We start from the raw sequence: 19,343 nt of genomic DNA, 5'->3' as shown, positions 1-19,343 counted from the left end.
TCTTTATTAAGCCAGAAATTCTTAAGACTAGTATCTCTCAGTAGTAGTTACTTATGCAGCTTAAGAAAAGTATTCACTCTTCTTGACTACCAATGAATAAATTAGATACTGAGAGCTATTTGTTAGTACTTCCACCATTTCTTGGGAGTAACTTAAACTAGAAGGCACATTTAGAATTTCAGGACATCAGGTAACAAAAATTAAGTTACTGCCTCTCTGCCTTTATAACAAGGGTATCTTGTCTCCAGTGTCCAGAACAGAACATGACACAAAGTGTGCACAAAATGTGTTTGTTGGATAAATTAATGAATGAATGGGCAAATAACTCTTTGTGTCCTATGTGCAGTTTATACTGTACTCTCCTCTTGGGATGGCTTATTGGAAAGATCATGAACACACTTTGGAGACTTGGAGATCTGAGTTCAAATCCTCCCTCTGCAGAATTGAGGTCTCAGGCAAGTTTCTTAACTTTTCTAAGCTTTAATTTCCTCATTTGTGCAACGATGGTTACAACTACTTCAACAGCTTATTATGAGAATTAAATGTGATGAAATATTAGATAGTATCTAAAACATAGTGAGCGATTAGCAAGCTAAAATTCCTTTACCATAAACATGAATATATTTGTTAACACTAGCTGGTACAACAAATAAATACAAAAATCTATCCTGGCACACAGCAATAGAAGTGTATTTCTCATCCATGTAAAGTTCAGAATGGCAGGCAAGTCTCCTCTAGGCATTTATAAGAATAAAGTTTCTTCCATGTTAGAGTTCTGATGCATTCAATACATAATCACAACATCAAGCTGGCAGAAAGGGGCAAAACATGGAGGATCACTCAAGGAAGGTTTTGTGCGGATCACTCAAGGAAGGTTTTGTGCACATCACTTCCATTCCCATTCCGCTGGCTAGAACACTCCCAAGCCACCAAACTACAAGGCAACCCATGAAATGGAGTCTAGCCCAGGAAGAAAGAGAAATTAGTTTGATGAACAGCCAGCAGTCTCTGCCACAGCTGGTTTCTGAAATAACCATGCTAAGTCTATAGCTGTAATTAATGAATATTCTAAATGATTAATAGAGCAATTTCCAAAAGAACATAGTTTAAATCCAGGTATAAGTAGCAGAAGAGTAAGTTACAATAGTTATCGATACTGTCTTTTCTCTTTTTTACAGCTATCTTTCTTAAGGTATAGGTCTGTATTAGTAACATGAGAATACCTGAAGAACAGGTATGTCACTAATCTGTTGCCATGTGCAAAGGGGATACTTAAAGCTCTCTGGAAACCTCCCTCTTGTTTTATATTGGCAGACTTGTTTTCCTGCTGTGTTACTAGAGTGTGAATGAAAAATTTTTCATTCATATTGTCATGTTCTCTCTTAGATGGCTAAGTCTGTTAGCAACTTAAGCAATCTCTGGACATTATATTTAGTACACAGAACACTTGGGTCACAGAAAGTTACCACAATTAAATAATTGCTCGTGGAGAATTGATCTAGAATTCATGTTCTGATTCCAAAGCAACAAGCATACACATTATTATTCGGACTGCGGGTGAATAGAGGTATGCAATAATACTAATACCTACATATTTTAATCCCAGAGCCTCATTTTAGGATATAATTTTAACTTCCTGAGGTGGTGTGCATTTCCTGTTTCAGAAGCTGCTCTGTGAGGACTCAACTTCTTAATACAACTGCTAGCAGTGAAATAATAACAGTAAATTTCCAACCCTCACCTAGGTAATTACCTCAACTCCTTCCTCAGTTATCTCATGTAAATACAGTTCTGTTCCAGAAAGTTTCCCCATCAATTTTAAAACACAACTTCTTCTCCTAGTGAAGAAGTAATAAAGTACTAAAATACTTTCTGAGTCAACTGGAAAGCTTCAGATCTACACCTGACTTTTTTTTAACCCACTACAAAGTCCTTCAACTGTTGAATTTGTAATATTTCATTAAATAATACTAGTTTGCTCTTTATAGTAAGAGGAAATTCAGTATCAGAATTTTTCTATCGACCTTTAGTTCCTAGATAGAACTATGGCCACTTTCAGCTGCAAACACTATCTCAATCAGAAATTAGATTTTAAACAAAACACTGAATTTGATTTAGAATTCAAGCCTTCTTTAGGCTGAAAGCCTGTATGGGGAAAACAGGCAAACTCAGCTTCTCTATTTCTCCATCTCGTTTTCCTCTTACCCCCCACAAGTCAGTCTCTGGATGAAGGACAAAACAATTCTTATCTAGCTGGTAATGTTGTTATCCAGTTTTGCACTCTCTTGGCCTGACACACAGAACCCCCCATAGGATTTACAGGACCCAGTGCAAAACGGAAATGCTGGGTCCCTTGTTGCAAAATAATTAAGAATTTCAAGACAGCAAAGCAGAGGATTAAACAAAGTACAGGTCTCTGTGCACAGGTCTGCACAGGTCACTGGCCCATGAAGCTACTGATATGTGTTTAAGGTCGGCCCTCCAGGGTCTCTTTGGAGAGCTGCTTCTGGGCTTCTCTAATCGCAACCCCTACAATGTGGGTAATGCACCTTTCCTTTTAGCTGTCCACTCCTAATCACCCCTCAGCTCCTGTTTCCTCAGCCCTGTTGTATCCTCCCTACTGGAGTCCTTTCACCCTCTGGCAGAAGGTCTCCTAGACAGGACTCAAGATGGCTCCAGCCAGCTCCTTCTCTCCCATGGGACTTCACCTGGTCCTTGGGAAATACTCACACATCCTTTGCCCTGTAGGCCATTCTCTCCCTCTTGATTCTGCCACAGAAACAGTTGGGCAACCTGCTTCCCAGTTTCTACAGAATCCCTTCATTGCAGGGAACAAACACATCCCAAGCTCTCACATGATCCCATAGAAGCCCATGGAAGCCCCCTGGCATGAGCTGAAGAAGCATCCTCCATGCCCTCCCCACTGGAGTTGGTGAGTTCAACTTTCCCCAGTAAAATCCCTACACAAATCTCCTATGTCTCAACTATTTTATATTCTTAAAGTGAATAAGAGCATTTGAGTTGCAGAATAGGCTTTGAATTATTTCCTTCATGATAGTTACCTAACTTGAAATTTCATACTTTTTTGTATTGGGGGATTTCAGTTAAAACTTCAGTTTTGGGCTTCCCTGGTGGCGCAGTGGTTGGGGGTCCGTCTGCCGATGCAGGGGACGCGGGTTCGTGCCCCGGTCCGGGGGGATCCCACATGCCGCGGAGCGGCTGGGCCCGTGAGCCATGGCCGCTGAGCCTGCGCGTCCGGAACCTGTGCTCCGCAGCGGGAGAGGCCACAGTAGTGAGAGGCCCGCGTACCGCAAAAAAAAAAAAAAAAAAAACTTCAGTTTTAAATTCCTATTAAAAAGCATATTCTCTCTGTGGTATAAATATTTTCTGTTTCTTATTTAGATGTGTGCTCACTTGTATAAAAAAATTATTAGCTATTACTGAAAAAATAACGTATTGAGGTTAATAGGTGTTCAAGGCACAAAATTAATTAAAATAGTATCTTCTCTACATATGCTTGTATTTCTGTTTGACAAATATGTGACAACAAACTGCCTTTTTCATACATTGTTATCCACATTAATTATATTAAATATTTAGATTCTTGCCTTTGGTTAATTTCTCAGAATTTTTTCTTAAAAAATTTGAACACTATGAAATTTTATGTCTAAAGAGCCTAAAAAATATAAATATGCCACAAAATCAAAAATAAAAATATAGAAGTACAATTTGTACTAAGAGTTGGTAACTTGGACTAAGGTTACATTGAGCCATGAAACCCCTGTATACTGGCATGAATCTCAAATCAGATGGATTTTTTTAACAGTGTAAGGCTGCCTTGATTTTCCTTTAATGTCTGTGATTACCAAAAATGAGTTCCCTTCCTTTGTTCTATATCAAAGTATAAAAGATTCAGAAAATGATTGGGCTTTGGTGTCTAGTTTAAACTCCTTAACTTTATCTTGCTCCATTCAAAGTGCTATTGTGAGCCTTCAGTGTACAAGTCAGAGAATGACAATTGACTAAACACGTCACACATGCCTACAGAAAGTTCTCATTCTATTTCTTCTCTAACAAAAAGTTACTTCCTTCTAGATGCCTGCTTCTAAATATCTGAATTTACATGACATCAGAGTTGCAGGATACCTAGAACTCTTGCTAATGAGCAAACGCTTCTTTAGATGATTCATAAGGGAAAACTGATAAAGAATGAAGAAAAAGGCAAAGTCCCCAACTTTTGTTATTCTTTATGTACTTCCTCCTTAATCATGGGTTATCATAAACTGTTTTTCTGAAATCTCCAGTCAGGGTTTCATAAAACTTATTTGCATGTTTGCCTAGTCCTATTGTCTTCCCTGCTGAAACGTTTTATACCTCAGATCATACAGTTCACATTTTAACATTCATTTCAACTTAATTCCATAAACACTTGTTGACTCTCTATACAAAGGTCTAGAGAGAGATATGAGTACAACCCAGTGCCTACCTTCAAGATGTTCCATTCTATTAGAATACCAACATAAATAAGCACCAATACAAATAAGTGCAATAATAGAAACATATATAAAGGGATAAGAGAACACATCACGGAACAATTAACAGTGGGATGAGATGGACTAAGTCAGGTCAACCTAAAGAAAGAGAGGTTAATGACATTTTAGCTGAGCTTTAAAATGAGGTCAGGGAATTTCCTGGTGGTCCACTGGTTAGGACTCTGTGCTTTTACTGCTGAGGGCCTGGGTTTGATCCCTGGTCAGGGAATTAGGATCCCACAAGCCACATGGCCCGGCCAAAAAATTTTTTTTTTTTTTTTTTTTTTTTGCGGTACGCAGGCCTCTCACTGCTGTGGCCTCTCCCGATGCGGAGCACAGGCTCCGGACGCGCAGGCTCAGCGGCCATGGCTCACGGGCCCAGCCGCTCCGCGGCATGTGGGATCTTCCTGGACCAGGGCACGAACCCGTGTCCCCTGCATCGGCAGGCGGACTCTCAACCACTGCACCACCAGGGAAGCCCCTCAAAATTTTTTAAATAAATAAAATGAGGTCAGAAATTGATAAGCCAGGAGGAGACATTCCAGGCAGTGAAAGGAACACAAAGAAAAGCAAGAGAGTACCATCAGAACCTCCAGGAAAAGAAAATGGGTGCAGGGAAGGTTTCAGTGTCATGAAGGCATTTGAGCTGGGCTTGAAGAATAATCATGAGAAAAAATAAGAGAGTCTATATTCATGTAAAAGCAGTGGAGAGGGAGAAGAAGGAAGAATCTCCTGAGTAACTTCTGATGTAGAATCATCAGGGCAGAGTGATTAGATGGTGGGCAGAGGGGTAGTGAAAAGAAGAAGAATGAAGAATGATGTACAGAATTATGCCCTCCTTGCCCTGGGAGGAGGAATGTGCGTGTGTGTGTGTGTGTGTGTGTGTGTGTGTGTGTGTGTGTGCGCACGCATGCACACTATGGTGGTTATTGCTTATTTGGGGGTGGAGGGTTGTCAAGAGGCAAGGTTATGAGGGAGAAAAGACAAAATGAGCCATTTTTGACATTAAAATTGATGTACACCTGTGAGACTTTCAGGTAGATACAGTAATAAACACAGTAGTCAACATGATTGAGTGCTTACTCTGTGTCAAGCACTGTGCTAAGCACTTTACATAATGTCAGAGGCATCTGAGGATATGAAAATATGGAGGTCTGGCTAAAAGACTTGGTCTGAAGGTATAGGTCTGCAACCGGTAGTGGGGTAGATGACATCAGGCAGCAATGTGATATAAAAACTGAACCTTGGTAAACACTAATACTTGAGGACAGAAGGAATAGAGAAAAAAAAATAGCCAAATGAGTAAGGAGAGAAACAAGTTATAAAAACCAAGGTAGAGAGAGTTTCAAAAAGGGGGGTTGTATTCAGTGGAAATACTTCAGAGGAGTTCAAATAAAAGAGAACACTTGATAAGTTCCTACTGAATTTTACCACTGGGGAGTAAATGGTTACTTTTATGGAAGTAGTTTCATGGTGTAATGACGATGATAGCTTCACTGAGTTAATGAGAAAATGGCCAATTGAGGAAGAGGGGATAGTGGAGTGATGGGAATAGGAACTAATATTTATTGAAACCTACTATGAGCTAAGTAAGTTCTGTTCTGGCATTTTGCTTAAGTGTGGCAGGATGCTGTCTTGAAATATTAACCATTGTTTTCTGGTTTCTGACTCCCCTAGCTCTTCCTTGCCATCTAGAGAACTAGAAGATCATTGCCTCAGGAAAGAGATGGCAGAGCAGATTGATGAGGAAAGGCTTCCTTTCCTGGCTTTTTAGTTTCAGAAGTCTAGCCCTCAGGGCAAAATGGAAATAACTCTAGGGCTTAAAACAGCAGACTTGGGAGAATATGTGGTACCAAGAGCAAGGCCTCGCTCACTCGCTCACTCGATACCACCACCACCACTGGAAAGCTCCTCAGGCTAGCAGGAGGAAGAGGATATGGGAGTAGATGGCTGGGTTTCTGGGGAAGGGCCAGCTTTACCCCCTGCCCTATGGGGCCAGCCGGAGTGAGAAAATGAGTAAATAAACTGGTAACCTTCAAGATTCCAAAAAAAGAGAAAAGTTGTGTTTCGTTCCTTGTGAGAGCATGGATGGATGGAAGGACCAGAGGTTGACTCTCTCCTGTGGTTAATGTAGGCATTCAGCCCCCACAGAACTTCCTGGGGCCCAGCATGACTTGGACAGCAACACAACAATTCCTGTGTGACCAGGATTTCTGAGATTTAGGCAGACATCTGAGATCCCCGCGCTCAACTGTGCTGCAGGATTAGCACTGCAGTTCTAGCACATCAGCAGATGACACTGAAGGGACTAAGGGACAGCTCAGCAGCAAAGGGCAATTGAGATGACCGACATCTCAGAGGATGCCAGTGTGTACAACCAAGACTAATAGCCCTTTCCCTTCTCGTGAACTGTTACCACGTAAGCCATTCTCCCCACTGCCTTTGCTCCAGAACCTCATCACAACCCCAGGCAGAAAGGAAGTTTCTAACCACCCAGCCAAATGGAGACTCAATATTGAAACACTTGAATTCAGTTCAGTTCTGGAAACACTTGAATTTGGGAAATTGAATTCATGCCCACCATATCTATTCTATGATATTCAATTCTTAACCATCATTAAATAGGAATTCTTAACCATCATTAAATAGGAATCTATTTCTTCACATTACAAGTGAAGAAATAGATTCAGAGAGATTAAGGAATTTTTTTAGGCTAGCAAGGGACAAAGCCAGGGCTCACACCAAGGTCTGTTTTACACCAAAGCCAGTGTTCTTTCTACCAGACCACTTTGTATTTTCAAAAAGTTTGACAGAGGAGAAGAATAATAACCAGAAGGGGATCCAGGGTGATGAGACTTTTTTTTTCTTTAAGAATGAGAGAAATTAGACAATATAAATGGGGAAAGGAAAAAGAGCTAGTTGAGGGAAAGACATTGAAAATGAAGGAAAAGGGATTATTTATCAAGGAATGATTCTAAAGGATATGGGAGATGAATAAAGATAAAGGGATAAACCTTGAATGCAAGGTAGGTGCTTCTCCAAGGTAAGAGTGAACGTGGAAAGGATTTACATAGATAGAAAGAGTTTTGTAGACAAGTGTGAAAATTTTGACGGCATCAGTGCTTCATGACATGAAGGAGGAAGGGCCAAGTGCAATACCTGTAGGATGCATGTAGGATGCAAACTGAATCATAACTTGCATTTTAGTGCCTTGAACAGAAGGTGGTATATGTCATGCATTTGATTGAGTTCCTTCAACACTGTAGTGGCATTATGCCCAGATCTGCAACCCGTCCTTTGAGGACTGAAGCAGACATTTCTCCAGCTGCTCAGAATGTTGGTCATTGACACTTCTTAATTCCCCTTCCCAGGAATTGTCCTCTACTGAGAGAGCAGGTTTACCCCAGATTACATCCCCTACCCAATGACTTTTCCATCTGCGATGTAAGGTCTAGCCCCTTGCCTCAGTTCAGGAAGCCTATAGGACCATCCATGTCCTCAGACTTCTCTACTGCTCCCCCATCACAACACACACACACACACACACACACACACACACAGGATTAACTGAGGTCTTCGTTGTGATTGTGCTGCACTTCACCCTCTGCCCAGTCCTGCTTCCTTCACTCCCCCACAGGAATTCCCCCAAAACTTCCTGCAGGCACTTAACCCATTCTCAGGTCCCTCTGTATGGGGGACATGTCTGCTCCCCCCATGCCAAAAGAAGCCTACTCTGAAGGTGTGGCTTGGGGTTTTCTGGTACTTGCGTGAAGTTTTAGCAAGCTCACTTGTCTGAAGGGCTAAATGCACATTTCCAACTTGTACTAATGTAAAGCTGCTATTTCTTTTCCAATGCCTATCTTTTGTATGTATTTTTCAGTTGGGATCCAAATTCACAAGGAGAGAGAGGAATTATTTTACTCTCTGAAAACTTGGAAGTGGTAAAGAAACACTTTTTAGTGTTTGGGTGAGAAACAGCAAGAATGACAAGGAATGTGAAAAATAAACATGATGTGGAATCTAAGATAAAAAAAATGGTTCCAACATCTAGAAAATGTCCATGAACTCTAGTCCTGTATACAAAGCAGTTCCTACCGAAGAGAAGGAGTGAATCACAAAGGGAATCTACCCAGGCTCCCAGTCATTAGATTTAAATCATTGTTCCTTATTCTACAGATTTTTGGCTTAATTCAGAAGATTTATAAAGAACCAAGAATGTTGACTCTGTTACAAAGAAGAACTGCAACAGCTTTTTGCTAAAATCAGTCTTACCATTACCTTAATTACATTTTATTACCAAAAGATAAGTACGCTAAATGGATCCACATATCAAAACATCTATTATAGGTTTGCAGAAGTGATGTAAGGAATACACTATTTTTATTAAAGCCTATTTTAAAATTACTTTAATTTGACCCCATTTTACCCCAAGTTACCCTTTGAGATAATTTTTCAGGCTTAGTCCCAAGTTAAGGACAGCTCTGAAACTTTTTCCATAGCAAGAAATTAAATTAGGTAAGATTTCATTTGTTTTGAGAATGAGCAAGATTCACAAACATTTACACTTTAGACTGAGTGTTTCAAGAGTCATATTTTACAGATTTCACATTTAATATAATTCTACTTCTGATATTCATTTTTGTTATTCTACAAACTAACCAGAAGTAATAAGGTTTCAGGAGCTGGAAAGCATGTATTTAGCTTTTCTCATCTGTTTGGGTCAATGTTAGGATTTCTAAGGTACCATGAATGGTGTAGTTAATTATTGATGAAGTGAATCCACAAATTTGTTTGCTGCTTGCCAGTTGTATTGCTTATCTATAATGCTATTACCAGTTTCCTCTAAAGCATGAAGATTTCCTACAAAAATGGAAGCTATACAGTTGTAATTTTTCACCTTTTATAAGATTATGGGGTGCAGGAAATGGGGAAACAGAGAGGCCTTCAACTTCTCCATCTTACGGTAATATTCCTTGCCATCTATGAGGTGAAGAATGTATGAGATAACAGAATGGCTCTGCTCTCAGAGGTGATGATGGGTTTGCTCTGAGCTATCAACACTCATACCTGGGCCTCTTATGATCAATGACACACAATTTGGAGACGGCTGACTGGGGTTAATGGTGCAATCTGTGGCTTTGGAACAGAGTTCTTCTCTATGTGAAACTAATTGGCCCATATGGGGATTAAACTGGTAACAGTGTCCTCATTTGTCAACCCATCTATTCAGCATTTGAATCTGGTTATATTTGAGTACTTCCCACAATTCAACCAATGTATTTTCAAATGATAATATAACCTCAGAAAGAGGAAGAGGTAATTGTTTAAAATATACAAGCTTTTTATCAACCCAAATCACTGTAAGAAAGTCATTATAAATTAAATAATAATTATCCTATTGCCAATTATTCTTAATTGAATATCCCAAGCTGTGGGAAACAGAACAGGAGGTAAGTGTGCTTCTCATTAAGTAACTTATTCCATTGCAAATGCCAGAATTACTTTGAAAATTCCCCAGACATGACTTCAGAGTACCCTCCTCACTGCCCAGGGACTGCTTAGAGGGTTACCATCCCAGCAACCCCAGCTCTTTCCCAAAACATTAGGTTTCAGACTGGGACCTGACCTTTTTCCTCACTTTCTTTTTCTTTGCTTCTATGCTCATCAGCTTTAATCCTGACCCCAGAGTATTTTTTATATCCATTTACCAATTACATGATTAATATGCTGACTTTGCGGGGGAAAATCCACTCTTTGCCACAAAATAGAGGTCCGGCCTTCTATAGAGACTTCCATTCACACTTCAGTTCAATTGAGGACATATCTTGACAATATAGCATACTTTTTAGATCAGCTTAGATTTTTCTCTCTCAATATTCTTTTGATTAACCTGATGCCTTTCTCCAATTCAACTGATGCTTAGTATCCAACTAACACAGACAAAAACAAGTCTCAAGTTGTCAAATTATGTTATAGTAGAGCCTGCAGCATAGTGGAAACAATAAAGTCAAACTAGTAAAATAAAACAGAGAGTGGACTTCCCTGGTGGTCCAGTGGTTGGGAGTCCGCCTGCCAGTGCAGGGGACAAGGGTTCGAGCCCTGGTCCGGGAAGATCCCACATGCCATGGAGCGGTAAGCCTGTGTGCCACAACTACTGAGCCTGCACTCTAGAGCCCGCGAGCCACAACTACTGAGCCCGCCCACTGCAACTACTGAAGCCCACGCGCCTAGAGCCCGTGTTCCGCAACAAGAGAAGCCACCACAATGAGAAGCCCATGCACTGCAATGGAGTAGCCCCCGCTCGCCACAACTGGAGAGAGCCCGCGCACAGCAACGAAGACCCAACACAGCCAAAAATAAATAAATAAAAATTTAATAAAATAGAGTAAAATGTTTATTACTAGGGGATAGGGGATGGGGGGGATAAGATAAATGTTATTTAAGGGTACAAACTTGCAAATAAGCCCTAGAGATCTAATGCACAGTATAATGAATATAGACAACAATATTGTACTATCTATGTGATGTGATAAATATCACTACAAAGGCTATCATATTACAGCATATAAATGTACCAAAGCAACACGTTGTACACCTTAAATTTACACAATAAGTCAAGTTTATAAAATTTAAAAAAATAAAAGAAACAAAACTAAAAAATTAAAAAAAAAAAAAGAGGTTAAATAGGAGGCCCAGAGGGGATGGATAACCATGAGCCAGGTTGTCAAGGTGACCACATTTACATGCAGTGGAAGAGCATCTTCTTTACTTAAACCCTCAGTTAGAAGCTATCTTTTCATGCCAAAAAGAATTTTAAAATAAGTGAACTTTAATCAGTTATAGAAGTAGTAAGCATTTCCCACAAAGAGTGATAAAGACCCAAACATAAGAAAGTAACAGAGCAGTGTGGTCCAATAAGAGTGTGAGACAAAGCAGAGCATCAGCAGAGCCTTGACAAAGAGAGAAGGGTTATGTGTACTGGACTAAAAAACTTATTTTAGCCCTATTGGCTAAGAGTTTTCACCAGCTCCTTAGTGAAGAGAAATTGGAATTTAACCTCAAAATTCTAATGTTCATTTTTATAGGACTATTTATATCTGCTTAAGTTAACATTCGGTTCTCTTATTATCCTAAAAAATTCTTAACTAAAAGGACTGCTGAGATAAATATATGTATAGGATACATGCTACCTTATTGTAGCAATCAAAATTCTAATTCCAAGAGGAGACAAAATCAGCTCAATGCTTCGCTCAGAAAAGAATGTATTTTAATTAGAGTGTACAACATACTATATTTGCATGAGAAACAGTGAAAGAGAGAGGAAGATTGAACTAATATGTGCAAAATGAAGAGTGCTCATAGGACTTCCTTTTTAGTCATGTGTTGATTATTTATCTTCATTTCTTGAATTGTGAAACATAATATTTTTGCAGCAAGTACTTAAAACATATGTATAGATTGCCCAATGATTTTAAAGCAAACACCTATGTAACTACCATCCAGATCCAAAAAAGAGAACATAAGCAGCAACCTTGAATACAGTGTGCTCTTCCCCACCGATAGCCCCCTCCCTCAATAGTAACCACTTTTAGAAAAATCACTTCCATGGTTTTCATTATAGTGTTCCCTCCAATTTGTCAGTCCATAAATAAGGTTGTTTTCATTTGACTTTCTCCTTGTTCTCAGTATTATATATACAAAATTCATACATATTGTTGTAAGCAGCTTTATTTTTCCTGCTGTATAATATTTCATTGTGTAAATATATCATGATTTTTTAAGGAGTTTATCTTTTTCATCTAAACTTTCAAATTTAATGACATAAGGTTTTTAAAAACAATATCTTCTTCTTTCTTTTTAATGTCTGAAGCATCTGTAATATCATCTTTTTCATTCTGATATTGGTTTATTTTTTTTTTCTCTCTCTCTGTCTCTCGCTCTCTTGGTTGATTCTCACCAGAAGTTTGCCAATTTTACCAACATTTAAAATTCATTAGTTGCTGCTCTCTTTCTAATTTTCTAATGTTTTGGGGTTTTATTTTGCTGTTCTTTTTCTAACTTTTGAGATAGATGATGAACTCATTAATTTTCAGCCTTTCTTATTTTCCAGTTATGTGTATAAGGTTACACACTTTTCTCTAAAGGCTTCTTTAGTGGTGTCTCATATGTCTGAGATGTGATCTTTTCATTATATTTTAGTTCAAAATAATTTTTATTTGTGTTCTGATTTTTTCTTAGAATTGTATTTAATTCCAAAAAATACGTGAACATACCTTGTATGATTTCAATCCTTTAAAAATTATTCAGACTTGTTTTTCATCCTAGCTTTTGATCAGTTTTTGTAAATGTTCCACATATGCGCTTGAAAAAAGTATGTATTCTGCAGTTGTTGGGTGTTATATCATATACATATCTTTATATGTCCATATACATAAATCTTTAAAAATCATGATGTTAAAATCTTTTATATTTTTACTGATTTATTTGGTCTCCATAATCTATCAATTACTGAGAAAGGTATATTAAAATTTCCCATTATGATGTGGATTTATCTATTTTTCTTGAAGTTTTGTCAATTTCTGATTTATATATTTTCAGTCTATGCTATTGGAAACATACAAATTTAGAATTCTTATAGCTTCCCTATGAATTGAACCTTTTATCATTATGAGGAGACCCTCTCTATCTCTAATAATGATTTTGACCATAATGTCTATTTTGTGTCATATTAAAGCAATCACTCTTTCTCTATACACACATATACCTATATGTATATAATAATGCATATATGTATATACTATGTAAATACATATACACATATATATGTGTATATGTATTTACATAGTATACACATGTACATGTGTATATACAAGATATATGTATATGTGTGTGTGTGTGTGTGTGTGTGTATGTGTGTGTGTAAAGCTATACCAGTTTTCCTTTGGTTAGTAGTTACATGATTTTTTTCATCCTTTTACTTTGAATCTTTCTTTAAACCTTTCTGTATTCTTACACTTTGTATGGATTTTTGAAAACGAAATCTGACAATTTTGTCTTTTAACCAGACAACATAGCAGTTAGTTCATTTACATTTCATATAACAGTTCACAAAACTGGGTTTTTTTAAGATCTATTATCCTATTTGATGGTTTCTGTTTGTTCTGCCTACTGTCTGTAGCTTAATAAGAAGCTCCCTCAGCAGATCCTAGCTCAGTGGAAGGACATAATGCAGATGAGATCCAGAGGCTCCCATTCAATAAGGCCTTGTTCTTGACCAGGAAGTTCTCACAGTTGCAGAGTTGAACTGGTGTCCCCTGCCTCCTTCCAAGTCCCTCATAAACATATAGAATTGCATAGCACAGGGCCCTCTGGAGCTCGGCTTCTCAAGCTTGCCTCTCTATGGGATAATGAGAAATGGGGCCTGGGGGGTATTTTCATCTGCTCCATGCCTTCAAGTTTCCCTAAAAAACCTGACTTTAAATTTATGTCCTGTCATGCTAGTGGTATATGTGTGAATGCTGCTTTGCCCAACACCTTTCTTACTTTCTTTTTGAATGATTATATTTTATCTTTTTTTTTTCTTTTTTGGTCTTCTATTGATTTGGCAATTACTTTCTTTGTCTATTATTTTACTAATTACTTTAGAAATTACAATATGCAAAGTTAACATATCAATGTCTGAGTTTCCTCAATACCTTTACCCTCCTCCTGGAGTGATAGCAGGAACAACAACAAAAAATGCTTGAACTCAATTCCTTCCACACCTACCAAATTAATATATTTTATATATTTTTGCAGTTGTGCATCTTAAATATCTTTTGAAAAATATCCCTGAGACATTATTATTAATGTTTATACAATCAGTGATTATTTTATTTAACCAAATATTTACCATTTTCTTTTCTCTCCATTCCTTTGTGCATCTTGAATCATCCTTCTCTGAAAAGCATATTCTTTAGCACGGTGTTTCTTAAACTATTTGTGGTATAGGACTTTTTTTTTTTCTTTTAATCATCACAGACTAATTTTTTTAAGTACAATAATATGAATTAAATTAAGCATGACAGGACTTCCCTGGTAGCACAGTGGTTAAGAATCCACCTGCCAAGACAGGGGAAAAGGGTTCGAGCCCTGGTCTGGGAAGATCGCACATGCCGCGGAGCAACTAAGCCTGTGTGCCACAACTACTAAGCCTGTTCTCTAGAGCCCATGAGCCACAACTACTGAGCCCACGTGCCACAACTACTGAAGCCTGTGCACCTAGAGCCCATGCTCCATAACAAAGACAAGCCACTGTTATGAGAAGCCTGAGCACTGCAACGAAGAGTAGCCCCAGCTCATGGTAACTAGAGCAAGCCCGCACTCAGCAACAAAGACCCAACGCAGCCAAAAAATAAACAAATAAATAAATTTATTAAAAAATACATAAATAGGGCTTCCCAGGTGGCACAGTGGTTAGGAATCCGCCTGCCAATGCAGGAGAGAGCGGTTCGAGCCTTGGTCCGGGAAGATCCCACATGCCGCGGAGCGGCTGAGCCCGTGCTCCGCGACTGCTGGGCCTGCGTTCCACGACTACTGAAGCCCACGTGCCTAGAGCCCATGCCCCGCAACGGGAGAGGCCACCTCGGTGAGGGGCCCGCGCATCGCGACGGGGAGTGGCCCCGCTTGTCGCAGCTAGAGGGAGCCTGCGCTCAGCAATGAAGACCCAATGCGGCCAAAAATAAATAAATAAAAATTTTTTAAATTAATTAATTAAGTGTGACAATTAAATGAAGAAAACAGAGATGAAATACAAGCCCCACATTTTCATTATTAGATTCAATAGTCAGAAAAGTACTCTGTCAAATTGCTGTACATTTTCTGAACGCTTACTCCTAGTTCCTGGACTTTCTTTCATCTGGACTAGTAGCCAAAGCTCACAGACTGGCATTAATCTATAGATCTCACTTGGAGTGACACTGCACTTGGAGTGACACTGCTTTAACATTCTCCTTAGTGAGGATGTACCTGCTAGTAATGTACTCTCAGTTTTTATGTGTCTGAAAATGTCTCTTTAAAGCCTTTATTTTTTTTAAATGAACTTTTTAATGTAGTACAGTGTACATACAGAAAACTGCACATGTCATGAGTGGATTGCTCAATAAATTATGACAACGCAGCTTCACCCAGGTAAGTGCCAAATAGGTGAAGATATAGAACACTACCAGTGCTCCTGGAGCCCCTTCCTACCCCTCCAAGTCATCACCCTACCTCTCCCCGCAAATGTAACCACTATAACTACTAATATCATAAATTAGTTTTGCCTGGTTTTTAAGTCTATATAAGTGGAACATACTGTATGTAGTTTTTAAAAATCTGCCTTATTTCCCTCAATAATGTGCTTGTGGGATTCATATGTTGTTGCCATAGCAATATTTTGTACATTGTCATTGCTGTGTAGTACTTCACTGTATGAGTATGTCACATTGAAAAATAAAATCCATTCCATTGTTGATGGACACTTGGATTGTTTTCAGTTCGGGGCTGTTATCAATAGTGCTTCTGTGAACATTCTTGTATGTCATTTGGTACACAAATGTATGCATTTCATTTGGGTAGATATCTAGGAATGGAAATGCTGGGTCGTAAAATATGTGTATGCTAGATTTTGCTGCCAAAGAGGTATCTCATGTGAAAACCTACTTGGACCAAAAACTGGAACTTCTGTTATTGCATTTATATTTTGTAGCAAGAGAATTTTTCACTTTTTCTAGGTTGAGTAATACTTCTTCCTTAGAAATATATTCAGAACTTCAATATAAATTTTATTGAGTTCCAAGTTTGTTTTCAGTGCAGTAAATCTGCAGCACATATGTGTATGCATATTTATGAGCATAACAATTTACAGGTAAATTGTTATATTTGTCTTATTAATGAACATCATTTTGCATTATTTTGCCATTTGATAAGTAAATCCTTTTCCAGTGACCCACCTTCCAATGAATAGTATGCAGAAGGAGTGTTTTTTTCTAAAGATAAAATACTAATTAACTGTATAACATTTGATGCTTCTTTATCCTTTAGTTAGATCATGGAGGTTAGAACCTTGACTTCCATGTTACACTTGTTAATAGTATGTGATATAAAGGGTACAAGACTAATCCTTGGAGTACAAAATGAGAGAAATCACTAAGAAATCCCTAGACAGAAACTCGTATTGAGGAGAGGCTTAAATGCAAGGAACCATTACAAATTCGGTACAATTTTAAGACTATTCCTGTCCAACAAAAGAAGAAAATAAATGTAGTTTGAGGTCACTTGCTCATTAATTTCTTCAGAGCATTAAGGAAGGAGAGGCTTAGGATTATTAGTATGTCTTCTAGAAAAGCCTGCAAATAAATATATAATATTGGGTCGGCCAAAAAGTTCGTTCGGGTTTTTCTGTAAGATGCTGCAGAAAAACCGAACGAACTTTTTGGCCAATGCAATAGAATGGAATTGACAAAGGACTGAAGACTTGGAATTTTGGTTTGAGTCCCAGCTTTGCTATGTACCAGCTATGTGAAATGGACAAAGCATGTAATAAGACTTCCGTTTTGCAATCTGTACAATGGAGATATTAATAATACAGTTGACCCTCAAGGAACACGTGTTTGAACTAGGCAAGTCCACTTATATGCAGATGTTTTTCACTAAATACATACTGCAGTACTACATGATCTGCGGTCGATTGAATCCTGGAATGCGGGACCATGGATAAAGAGGACGACTGTAAAGTTATATGCAGATTTTTGACTGTGAGGAAGGTGGGTGCTCCTAAGCCCTGAGTTGTTCAAAAGTCAACTGAACTTACATCAATGATTGACAAGAGAGACTTGTCAGTCAGTGCTTGGTAAATGACAGCAGAATTCTGGGTCACAGATGTATTACCTTAGTCTCATGTAGGTATTTTTCTAAAAGTTTTAATTAGCTGTCTGTCATTTTTTTTTTTTTTTTTTTTTGTGGTACGCAAGTCTCTCACTGCTGTGGCCTCTCCCGTCGCGGAGCACAGGCTCCAGACGCGCAGGCTCAGCGACCATGGCTCACGGGCCCAACCGCTCCTCGGCATGTGGGATCTTCCCGGACCGGGGCACGAACCTGTGTCCCCTGCATCGGCAGGCAGACTCTCAACCACTGCGCCACCAGGGAAGCCCTGTCTGTCATATTTTTAATATTTGAATTTATAGCTTCTTTTTTTAATCAACCTTATTCAGGTTTTATTTACATAAAATACAATTCTCTATTTTAAGTGTGCAATTTCAAGAGACATACAAATTTATAGACCTCTGTAACCACTACCACAGTCAAAATAAAGATCATTTCCATCACTGTACAAGTTTCCTTTGTACCTTTGGCCAGTCTCCCCACTACACTTCTGCAGTTGTAACTATTTATCTGCTTTCAGTAATTACTGCTTTGTTTTGCCCCTTTCTAGAATTTCATGTAAATGGAATCACACAGTATGTACTCTTTTTTGTTCAGCTTCTTTTGCTCACCATATTGTTTTTGAGTCACCTATTTTGGGTATATCAGTTGTTTATCCTATAATACTGTTAGGTGATTACCTGTTGTATAGCTATAGCATGATTTATTTATTCATCTGTTGATTGACATTGTAGTTGTTTCCAGTTTTGGGCTGTTATGAATAAAACTGCTATGTATAAAATTTCAGATGGACATATGTTTTCATTTTTTTCTGGTAAATATCTAGGAATGTAATAGCTGGGTCATGTGCATCATATGTTTAACTTTATAAGAAACTCCAAACTTTTCCAAAGCGGTTGTACCATTTTACATTTCCACTAGCAATGAGAATTCCAGTTGTCCACATGCTCACCAATACTGAGTATATTATCAGTCATGTTAATTTTCACCATTCTAGTGGGTGTGTTGTATTACCTCACTGAGGTTTTAGTTTAAATTTAATGATATTGAGCATCTTTTCATGTATTTGTTGGCTATGCATTTATTTTCTTTTGTGAAATGTCTTCTTACATCATTTGCCTGTTTTTTATTAGAATGTTTGTCTTCTTGTTATTAAGTTGTAAAGTTCATTACATATTTTGGGTATAAATCCTTTGTTAGATATATGAAATGCTACTATTATCTCCCAGTTGGGGGCCTGCCTTTTATTTTCTTAATGGTGTGTTTTGTTTTGTTTTGTTTTGTTATTGAAGTATAGTTGATTTACAATATTGTGTTAGTTTTGTGTATACAGCAAAATGATTCAGTTATATATATTATATATGTATACAAATATATATAAATATTTATATTTTTCAGAGTCTTTTCCACTATAGGTTATTACAAGATACTGATATACTTCCCTGTGCTATACAGTAAATCCTTGTTGTTTATCTATTTTATATACAGTAATGCTTTTTTGAAGAGCAGAATTTCTTAATTTTGATGAAATCCAATTTACCAATATTTTGTTTATGCTTTTTTTGTAGCATATCTAACAAATCTTTGCAAAGATTTTTCTCCTAAGTTTTCTTCTAAATATTTTATAGTTTTGCCAGTTGCAACTAGGTCTATGAGCCATTTTGGGGTAAATTTTTGTGTATGGCATAAGGCAAGGATTGAGGCTCATTTTTTCCCCCAGTGTTGATATCTAGTTATTCCAGTATCTTTTGCTGAAAATACTATTATCTTTTCAACATCAAAATCAAGTGTCCATATATATGTGCTTCTATTTCTGGATTCTCTATTCTGTTCCATTGATTTCTATTCTATACTTATGCCAACATCATACTCTTTTGACCACAATAGTTTACTGGTAAGTTTCATAGT

Source organism: Leucopleurus acutus (assembly GCF_964270905.1).
Source record: "Leucopleurus acutus genome assembly, chromosome: 2".
Classification (NCBI taxonomy): domain Eukaryota; kingdom Metazoa; phylum Chordata; class Mammalia; order Artiodactyla; family Delphinidae; genus Leucopleurus; species Leucopleurus acutus.
This window is presented reverse-complemented; position numbering follows the sequence as displayed.